Here is an 11,517-nt window from a genome sequence, read left to right as displayed (position 1 = left end):
GTTTTGTCAAGTGTTTATTATGTAAACTTGTTTGGAATACCTGGACACTGGATACCATAGTAGGCAGAATCTGGCTGAGTAGGCAAAATACAGACCATGGCAAGTGTTTACCCAGGAGATGAAGACATTGTGTTTATTTACTTATTTATTTATTTTTAAAATATATTTTATTGATTTCTTTTTTTTTACAAAGAGTAAGGGAGAGGGATAGAAAGTTAGAAACATCATTGAGAGAGAATCATCGATCAGCTGCCTCCTGCACACCGCCCCCTGCGGATGTGTCCGCTACCAAGGTACATGCCCCTGACTGGAATCGAACCCGGGACCCTTCAGTCCGCAGGCCGATGCCCTATCCACTGAGCCAAACCAATTAGGGCAACATTGTATTTAGACATAAAGCCTGTTTGTTCATTCATTCCATAGATACAGAATCCTTTTAGGACTCTGCTAATTGTCAGGAACATCAGGGGGGTAAGGCAGGATCTAGTAGAAACATATATTACAGGAAGGAAATATATGAGAGCAAAATCTAGTAGAAACATATATATTACAGGAAGGAAAAGCTAATAGAAATGATCTAAGTGCTACAGAAACAATGGAGAAAGATTGCACAGCCCTTTGGAATAAAGCTGAAGAACTCAGAGAAACATTGGAGAAGAGGTGGACACTTTTTGAACTGAAGGGTGGAGCATTTGATAAGCAGATGAGAAAGGACAATTGGGCCTGGGGAACAGCAGGCCCAGAGGGTCAGGGCTAGGGAGTGGCAGTAGATGAAGCCCTGAAAAGTTATCTGGGTCAGAACCAATGGAATCCTGTGTGGCAGCAGTTTGACTCGGGCTATTGCAAGTGACAGAGAGTAAGACTGGTGGGTAAAAGGACATGGAAATTATTGGATTAATGAAATAGCATTTAGAAGCTCCCATTTAGGTAAAAATTCAATGTTTGTCATACCATCGGCATCAACTCTATTAAAATAGGTTTGGAAACTGAATTCTAAAAAGTTGAGTTTTTAAAAGATGAAAATAGCCACACACACCCCTCCCCCCCAAGTCTATAGGGATAAGTACAAAATATCTCTGACACTAACCTGCCGCAGCTGGATCTAATGTGAGAAGCCTACCTGTTAGGGGCCAAAATAGAATACTGGGGACCAGCCACAATTATAAGAAATACTAGTGGCCCAGTGCTCAAAATTCTTGTGTGTGTGTGTGGGGGGGGTTCCCTCAGCCCAGCCTGCACCCTCTCCAGTCGGGGACCCCTTGGGGGATATCTGACTGCCCTCTCGCAATCTGGGACCGCTGGCTCCTAACCACTCACCTGCCTGCCTGCCTGATTGCCCCTAACTGCCCTCCCATGCAGGCCTGATCTCCCCCCAACTGCCCTCCCCTGCAGGCCTGATCTCCCCACAACTGCCCTCCCCTGCAGGCCTGATCTCTCTCCCAACTGCCCTCCCCTGCAGGCCTGATCTCGGCCCCAACTGCCCTCCTCTGCCAACCAATTTGGTTCTGATTGGTCAGTTTCTATGCCAGTCAGTGTCAAAAGCTCCACCTCCTAGGCAGCCATTGGCTCCTCACTGTTCACCCAGATTTGGTTCTTTTTTTTTTTAATTTAATTTAATAAATCTTTATTGTTCAGATTATTACAATTGTTTCTCCTTCCCCCCCCCCCCATATCTCCCCTCCACCCAGTTCCCACTCCCCCTCTGCCCTTACCTCCCCCCGGCTGTCCTCATCCATAGGTGTATGATTTTGTCCAGTCTCTTCCCGTACCCCCCACACAGACACCCCTTTCCCCCTGAGAATTATCAATCCACTCCGATTCTATGCCCCTGATTTTATTATGTTCACCAGTTTATTCTGTTCTTCAGATTTTTAATTCACTTGACTTTTAGATTCACTTGTTGATAGGTATGTATTTGTTGTTCATAATTTTTATCTTTACTTTTTTCTTCTTTTCCTCTTTTTAAATAATACCTTTCAGCTTTTCATATAATACTGGTTTGATGGTGATGAACTCCTTTAGCTTTTTCTTATCTTTGAAGCTCTTTATCTGCCCATCAATTCTGAATGATAGCTTTGCTGGGTAGAGTAGTCTTGGTTGTAGGTTCTTGCTATTCATCACTTTGAATATTTCTTGCCACTCCCGTCTGGCCTGCATAGTTTCTGTTGAGAAATCAGCTGATAATCGTATGGGTGCTCCCTTGTAAGTAACTAACTGTTTTTCTCTTGCTGCTTGTAAGATTCTCTCTTTGTCTTTGCCCTTGGCATTTTAATTATGATGTGTCTTGGTGTGGTCCTCTTTGGATTCCTTTTGTTTGGGGTTCTCTGTGCTTCCTGGACTTGTAAGTCTATTTCTTTCACCAGGTGGGGGAAGTTTTCGATCATTATTTCTTCAAATAGGTTTTCAGTGTCTTGCTCTCTCTCTTCTTCTGGCACCCCCATAATTCTGATGTTGGTTCACTTGAAGTTGTCCCAGAGGCTTCTTACACTATCTTCTACTTTCTGAATTCTCTTCTCTTCTTGTTATTCTCGAGGCGTGTCCTTTTCCTCTTTGTATTCCAAATCTTTGACTTGATTCTTGCGTTCCTCTAGTTTGCTGTTGGGTCTCTGTATAATATTTTTTATTTCAGTCAGTGTATGTTTCATTTCTAGTTGGTCCTTTTTCATATCCTCAAGGGTCTCATTAAATTTATCAGCCTTTTCCATGAAATTCTTGAAAAACCTTATAACCGTGGTTTTGAACTCTATGTCCATTCGTTTGTTCTCCTCCATTTCTTTCGTTTGGGATCTCTTTCCTTGCCTCCTTATTTTCGCTGCTTCCCTGAGTTGGTAGGGTAGCTTTGTGTACTAGGTGTCCTATTGATTCAATGGGTCAGCCTCCCAGTTACCTGAGGTGGACACTCTTGGTGCACCCCTTAGTGGACTGTGTGTACAGCCTTGTTGTAGTTAAGTCTTTATTGTTGTTGGTGTCACTAGGAGGAATTGACCTCCAGGCCAATTGGCTGTGAGGACCCGCTGTGTCTATAAAGGAGAATTGCTGTGCTGGAGACATGTTTATGGTGCGGGACTTGTTCCAGTAGGTCTTTGGCGCTCACTGAGTCTGCCTCTTGAATGTGTCCCTTATGAGAGTGGTTGAAATCTGGTGTCGTTTCACACCGACCACTAGATGCCCTAGTTTCTGTATCTCCAATGGGGTGCAGGTCAGCTACTGTCTGAGGACCCCCAGCAGGAGCTACAGCAAGAACTAGTTTTCTCCTCTTTGCTTGAGTGGTTTTGGAGCAGTCTGACTGGAGCTTCAGTTGATTTGGTTAAGCTGCCACAAGGCAAGGCCATTTATATGCAAAAGCCACTGTGTGAAGCCTGGGCGGGTTTGTAGAATGTGTGGGGCGGGGTCTCAGGGCGTGGGAAACTGGCGATGGCTGCCGTCAGCCGTCTCTGCCTTTCCGCGTTTCTCAGTCCCCGCGTCCCACGTTCCTGTGCAGTAAACACTGATTGCTGGGCGCACCTCTGCAAGAAAGTCACTCTCACTTTCCGACCTGATGGCCGAGAGTCCAGCTTCTCCCCGTAGGTGTCTGGGTCCCCTGCGTGTCCCCAGAAACTGGGTTTCAGAGTGATTGGGAGCTTGTCTCCCTTCGGGTTGAAAAAAAGCCGCGCGCCCCGTTGCCCGCCACCAACCCGCTACGCGCGCCTCTGTACCTCAGCTTTTCCGCGTTTGTTCTCCTTTCTTTTTCCTTCTTAGTTGTAAATCTACCATTCAGCCAGCTTTCCCGTGGTTCTGGGTGGTAGACATTTTGTCTTTTATTTGTATTTTTGAAATTGTTGTGCGCGGCGGCAGTTTAGTTGTTTAACTTTGTCGCCATCTTGGTTCCTCCCAGATTTGGTTCTGATTGGTCGGTTTCTATGCCAGTCAGCATTTCCGGGCCTATCTCCGGGTCTGATGAGAGAGGCAGGGCTGATCAGCAGCCCCTGCGGAGGCCTGGAGAGAAACAGCGGTGTGGTTGCTGGCAAAGCCCGGAGAGAAAGAGGCAATGGCTGATCAACAGCTGCTACGGAGGCTGTGGATCAGACCCTGCCTCTCTCTTCACGCCTCTCTCCGGGCCTGATCCCCAGCCACATCACCACGGCAACCCAGCACTGACTGCAGGACTGACTTCCGGTGTTCAGTCAAGCCTTCGGTCGGTCGTTATGGACCCTGGGTTTTTATATATATTAGGATTACTCATGCTCTGTCAACCGTGATGGCTCTGTTCTGATAGAGAAAGCACATTCTGACCTTGCTGGGAGCTGCACGCCACCCCCCCACACCCCCCCAGCATGCCCGGGACAGAGGAGTTATCCTAGGAATGTAGTCAGTCCATCCTCCTTTTCTGAGAGCTGCCTATCATCGTGGAAAGATCAACAACCTTGTTGTTGAAATAATCTAGTCCCAGAATCCCTGCCCTTTGCCTAGCCTTTGTGACCCCTGCTCCCCCAGCCACATTGCCTGTAACCATTATCCCGTGTCCACTTCCCCTGCCTGTAGTTCCTACTTTCCTACATGATCTTTGTCCTCGATACAAGCAGCTGGCTTATGGGGGTGGGGTGGGGGCAGAGCAGATGTTTGTGGGTGACCTGCTGCTCTCCATGCTGCCAGCAGGATTGGAATAAACCCTCAGGTATGATTCGACCCTGTCTCTGCAATGAATTGGCTCAGGTGGTGACAGGCAGCCTGGACCCCTTGGTTTTCCGGTTTCATAACCAGTCCCCTTCACATGCCCCACCCTGCTGCCATTGTGAGGTGTCCCTTAGGGATAACTTTTATGTTCATTTGAACTCGATTTCAATTAAAATATTTTGTTTGGGGAACAAGGAAGACTGATAGATTTAAACATTAAGGCAGCTTATAATAGATGTGCTCAATGGTTTCTGATTTCATAAGCAATTTCAGAGAGAGCTGCTAAATAATTTGTGAGTTGGGTGTTTTCAACTATTTTGGTAACTTTAGCCCAGGTAGCAATCTCTGTGGTTGTGTGCAAAATCTACACAGTTGCAAACTGTTGGGATTTTTCCATTTGAATATGTTTTTACCATGGTGATCCCTACCCCGATCCAAAATGAAATTGATAGTTACAACTTAGGAAGATTAAGAAAACAGGAAACGTGTTCTTGAGGAGCACACCCAGCTGATGTACCCTCAGAAAGCTTTTCCATGGGAATGCAGCAGAAATCCCCAGGAAGTGAGATTATGGATATCTTGAAGGAAGTAGCTTATATTATTTTATTTATTTTCTTATTATTATTACTTTTTTAGTATCATCTGTTTAGAGATAGAGGAAAACAAGTCTTGAGTGGTCAGTTCCAAATGTACTAAGGATGCTAGAATTTCTTATAGTCTTTAGCCTGTCTTTTAAAGTAACATTGAAAAGTTCAGTGAGTTAAAATACAGTAACATCATGGTCAAAATTTCTTGCCCTGGCTGGCTTGGCTCAGTGGATATAGCATAGGCCTGGGTTCGATTCCAGTCAGGGGCACATTCCTGGGTTGTGGGCTTGATCCCCAGTGGGGTGTGTGCAGGAGGCAGCTGATCCATGATTCTCATCATTGATGTTTCTATCTCTCTCTTCCTCTCCCTTCCTCTCTGAAATCAATAAAAATACATTTTAAAAAAATTTTCTTGTTTGCAAGTCTGGGGCTAGCATAAAGAAAAGGGAAAATCAGGAGGCAGTATCTTACGCTATTGCACATGGTGGGCCCCACATGAGATCGGAACCCGGCAGTAAGTACTCCTCCCAGTTCTTTTCTGCAGGTGTCCTTGCATTGCTCCTTCTCTGTTTCTGCTCCCCCGCGTCCCCGCCTCTTTGTTCTCATAGCAGGAGATGGAGCCTCTCTGCTTTCTCATAACCTTGTGCTATGGGCTGTTCTTCCCCTCAGCAGCATAGCCACTGCTCCCTCTCAGCTGGATCATTCCTATTGACCGATAAATATGCTCATGTTTTTCCCATTTATTTATTTTTATTTTTTTTAGATTTCACATTGCAACTAGTTTTTATTTTTAATCCTCACCAGAGGATATTTTTTCCATTGATTTTCTTTAGAGAAAGTGGAAAGGAGGGGAGAAACAGAGAGAGAGAGAAACATTGATTGGCTGCTCTCACACATGCCCCAACTGGGGCTGGAGATTGAGCCTGCAACCAAGGTATGTGACCTTGACTGGAATCGAACCCTGGACCCTTTAGTCTGTGGACTGACGCTCTAACCACTGAACAAACCAGTTGGGGCAGTTTTCCCCATTTAAATAAGCTACCATGCTATTTCTTTGCATCCCTTCAAAGTTAAGTATCTTAGCAAGTCTACTAGCTGCCTGCATTCTGGCTTCAGTGCCCATCAGTTCACCAAATCCCCTTTCGCTGAGTCATCAAAGAGCTCCATGTAGCTAAATCCAGTGGACAGTTAGGGTTGGCTGGGAAAGAAGGCCAGGCCAGAGACCTGTCGGGCATTGGCAGCAAAGGCAGCATGGGAGAGGGATCACATGTGATTCAAGGGTAGGCATCCAGTCCATGACGAAAAGAAGGCAAGGAAATCAATAGTCCTGCGGAGCTGGAGGTCAGGAGGGGACCATGGAGCCCATTTAAGGAACTGGAATAGGGTACCAAGGGGACAAGATGAGCAAGCAGCAATAGGACTCAGGGTGAAAGGCCAGACTAGGAATAGAAATGCTAACAAAACCAGGCCATAGAGCTATTGAATTGGGTTCCACTAGGGATGGAACAAGTTTTAGTTTTAGGTTGAGCTGTTTCAACAGTTGAGGGTTAAGAAAGCCCAAAACAGGAACATTATCAGGTTACAGGGGCAGGAAACAAAAGATAATTACTATAACCCTTGTACTAAATCAAGTATCTTACCTAATAATAGACAAACATGTAAAATTGACCGTACCTCCAGTACACCCACCAGCCAATCAGGAGGGAATATACAAATTAGAAAGACAAAGATGGCAGCCGCCCAGCTGCTCCAGGTGCGGAGTGGCCGGGCGGGGCAGGACGCCTGCTATGAGAGGGAGGGCGGGGGGCAAAGGGATCTACAGGAGCAGCACTCCAGCCACAGCGAAGACGAAGATGGCAGATTCCAGCCAGAGTCTGCAGCGAAGACGAAGAAGGCAGACTCTGGCCAGAGCGAAGGCCTGGGTCCCGGGTGCCGGAGGAAAACGGGTGCTGGAAGCCAAGGGAAGGAAGGCCTATTGCACGAATCTCTTCTTGCAACAGGCCTCTAGTATAAGATAATACTGAACTCATCAAGACATGCCTGATTTTATTTTAACCATGAAAGTTGAAGTGCTTGAGAACAGCCTCAGGATGTAAGGTGCACAAGATTGGTGTTTTGTTTAAAGTCGCTGTTATGAAGTTCCTCATTATGTTAGCATCACAAATGATATAATAAGGCTGAACAAGAGTACATGTTATCCCTGGGGGTAGGTGGTTAGCAGGTCTGCAATGCCATGATAGTATAGGCTTTCTAAACTTCACCGGTTATGGGGCCCTGGTTGGGTAGCTCAGTGGGTTACAGCCCCGTCCCCATACACCAAGGTTGCGGATACACCAAGGTTGCGGGTTCCATCCCCAGTCAGGGCACATACAAGAACCAACCAATGATGTGTGAATAAGTGGAACAACACCTCTCTCTCTCTCTCTCTCTCTCTCTCTCTCTTTCTCTCTCTTTCATCAATAAGAAATAATTAAAAATTTAAAATAAATAAAATTTACCTGTTACCTACTGTCAATTTAAATAGAGAATAAACCATACCTCATCTGTCATGACTCAGGTTTTTGTTTGTTTGTTTTTAATATATTTTTTTATTGATTCCAGAGAGGAAGGGAGAGGGAGAGAGAGAAACATCCATGATGAGAGAGAATCATGGATTGGCTACCTCCTGGGGATGGAGCCTGCAACCTGGGCATGAGCCCTGACCGGGAATCGAACCTGGGACCCTTCAGTCCAAGGGCCGAAGCTCTATCCACTGAGCCAAACCAGTCAGGACATGACTCACGTTTTTTGTTGGTGACCCAGTAGCAGAAAGAAAGGAAGTAGTATAGAGGGAGAAAGTAAAATAAGTGTCTGCCATGTATTAAGACATTTATTTTCTCATTTAATCATCAACACATCTTGTTCCAGGGAAATTAATATATCCTGACTTAGTTGGGAATGAATTGTCTAAAGTCTCCCATACTGACAGAAAATTCTATTGAAAGGATTAAGAAATTTAGCCAATGATATCTCAAAATTTCTGGAATATGGATGTGAAGTATCTGGATATTCTTTTGTGTTTTATATACATAAAGCTGTGCTCGCTAAGTGTGGTTTTATTCCATAGTTCTTGTCCAGAGTCCCTTCTTCAGGTGAACCAAACCTCACCCTCCTTTTAGAGAACTGCTTCCCTGCCCCCTGCAAGTCCCACCCAATCATAACACCTATTCTCTTAGCTATAATGATTGACATCAGTGTAGCCAGTGGTTGGCTACAGGGATTGTGATATGACCCTAATGGCACCAATCAGAATCCTTCCCTGTCACAACAGGAGGGACCAAGAACATTTTAATAAAAGGTACACAGGGCCCTGGCCCCTGAGGCTCAGTTGGGCGTCATTCTGTGCATGGAAAGGTTGTGGCTCCATCCCCTCCCTGATACGGGAAGTCAAGAGGTGGTTGATAGATGTTTCACTCTCACATGGATGTTTTTATTTTATTTTATTTTTTAGGATTTTTAAAAATTGTTTAAAGTAGTACATATATCTCCTTCCCCCCCACCCCATTGACCTTCCCCCAGCCTCCCCTATCCCCTGTCGCAGGCCCTCATCCCCCCCCCCCCCAGTGTCTTGTGTCCATTGGTGTGCTTATATGCATGCATACAGGTCCTTTGGTTGATCTCTTTCCCCCCCTCCCCAACAGTCCCCAGCCTTCCTGCTGTAATTTGACAGTCTGTTCAGTGCTTTACTGCCTCTGTATCTGTCTTTTTGTTCATCAGGTTATAATGTTCTTTATTTTCCATAAATTAGTGAGATCATGTGGTATTTTTCTTTCATTGCCTGGCTTATTTCACTAAACATAATGCTCTCCAGGTCCATCTATGCTGCTGCAAATGGTGAGAATTCCTTCTTTTTTATAGCAGAGAAGTATTCCATTGTGTAGACGTACCATAGTTTTCTAATCCACTTATCTGCTGATGGGCACTTAGGCTGTTTCCAAATCTTAGCTATGGTGAATTGTGCTGCTATGAACATAGGGGTGCATATATCCTTTCTGATTGGTGTTTCTAGTTTCTTGGGATATATTCCTAGAAGTGGGTCAAATGGGACTTCCATTTTTAGTTTTTTGAGGAAAAAACTAAAAATGGAAGTCCCATTTGACCCACTTCTGTTCCCATACTGTTCTCCACAGTGGCTGCACCAGACTGCATTCCCACCAGCAGTGCACGAGTGTTCTTTTTTCTCCGCATCCTCGCCAACGCTTGTCATTTGTTGATTTGTTGATGATTGCCATTCTGACAGGTGTGAGATGGTACCGCATTGTCGTTTTGATTTGCATCTCTCGGATAATTAGTGACTTTGAGCATGTTTTCATGTGTCTCTTGGCCTTCTATCTTCTTTCGAAAAGATTCTATTTAGGTCTGTTGCCCATTTTTTAATTGGATCATTTATCTTCCTTTTATTTAGTTGTATAAGTTGCCTGTAGATGTTGGAGATTAAACCTTTATCAGTGATAACATTTGCAAATATGTTCTCCCATACAGTGGGCTTTCTTGTTGTTTTGTTGATGGTTTCTTTTGCTGTAAAAAAGCTTTTTATTTTGATGTAGTCCCGTTTGTTTATTTTCTCTTTAGTTTCCATTGCCCTAGGAGCGGTATCGGTGAAGAAATTGCTTCGGCATATGTCTGAGATTTCTCTGCCTGTGGATTCCTCTAGTATTTTTATGGGTTCCCGTCTTATGTTTAAGTCCTGTATCCATTTTGAGTTTATTTTTGTGTATGGTGTAAGTTGGTGGTCTAGTTTCATTTTTTGCATGTATCTGTCCAATTTTCCCAACACCATTTATTGAAGAAACTGTCTTGACTCCATTGTATGTTCATGCCTCCTTTGTCAAATATTAATTGAGCAAAGTGGTTTGGGTCGATATCTGGGTTCTCTATTCTATTCCATTGGTCTATATGTCTGTTCTTGTGCCAGTACCATGCTGTTTTGAGAACAGTGGCTTTGTAATACAGCTTGAAATCTGGTATTGCGATCCCACCTACTATGTTCGTCTTTCTCAGGATTGCTGTGGCTATTCGGGGTCTTTTTTTATTCCAGATGAATTTTTGCAGAGTTCTTTCTAGGTCTGTGAAATATGCCGTTGGTATTTTAATGGGGAGTGCATTGAATCTATAGATTGCTTTGGATAGTGTGGACATTTTAATGATGTTGATTCTACCAATCCATGAACATGGTATGTTCTTCCATCTGTTTATGTCTTCCTCTCTCTCTTTTTTCAGTGTCCTGTAGTTTTACGTGTATAGGTCTTTTACCGCCTTAGTAAAGTTTATTCCTAGATATCTTAATTTTTTTGGTGTGATGGTAAATGGGATTGCTTTTTTAGTCTCTCTTTCTGTAAGTTCACTATTGGTGTATAGAAATGCCATAGATTTCTTGGCGTTAATTTTGTATCCTGCTACATTGTCGAATTCATTTATTAAGTCTAATAGTTTTTTGATGGAGTCTTTCGGGTTTTTTATGTACAATATCATGTCATCTGCAAATAAGGACAGCTTTACTTCTTCTTTTCCAATTTGGATGCCTTTTATTTCTTCTTCTTGTCTAATTGCAATGGCTAATACTTCCAGTACTATGTCGAACAGGATTGGTGAGAGTGGGCATCCCTGTCTTGTTCCTGTTCTTAGGGGAAATGATTTTAGTTTTTTCCCATTGAGTATGATGCTGGCTGTGGGTTTGTCATATATGGCTTTTATGATGTTGAGGTATGATCCTTCTATTCCCACCTTGCTGAGAGTTTTTATCAAGAAAAGGTGTTGGGCCAAAACCGGTTTGGCTCAGTGGATGGAGCATCGGCCTGCGGACTCAAGGGTCCCGGGTTCGATTCTGGTCAAGGGCATGTACCTTGGTTGCGGGGACATCCCCAGTAAGGAGTGTGCAAGAGGCAGCTGATCGATGTTTCTCTCTCATCGATGTTTCTAACTATCCCTCTCTCTTCCTCTCTGTAAAAAATCAATAAAAATATATTAAAAAAAAAAGAAAGAAAAGAAAAGGTGTTGGATTTTGTCAAAAGCTTTTTCTGCATCAATTGATATGACTGTGATTTTTATCTCTCAGTTTGTTTATGTGATGTATCACGTTTATTGATTTGCGGGTATTGTACCATCCTTGCATTCCTGGGATAAATCCTACTTGGTCATGGTGTATGATCTTTCTGATGTACTGCTGGATCCGATTTGCTAGAATTTTGTTGAGGATTTTGGCATCTATGTTCATGAGGGATATTGGCCTGTAATTCTC

Source organism: Eptesicus fuscus, chromosome 10 (assembly GCF_027574615.1).
Source record: "Eptesicus fuscus isolate TK198812 chromosome 10, DD_ASM_mEF_20220401, whole genome shotgun sequence".
Classification (NCBI taxonomy): Eukaryota; Metazoa; Chordata; class Mammalia; order Chiroptera; family Vespertilionidae; genus Eptesicus; species Eptesicus fuscus.
This window is presented reverse-complemented; position numbering follows the sequence as displayed.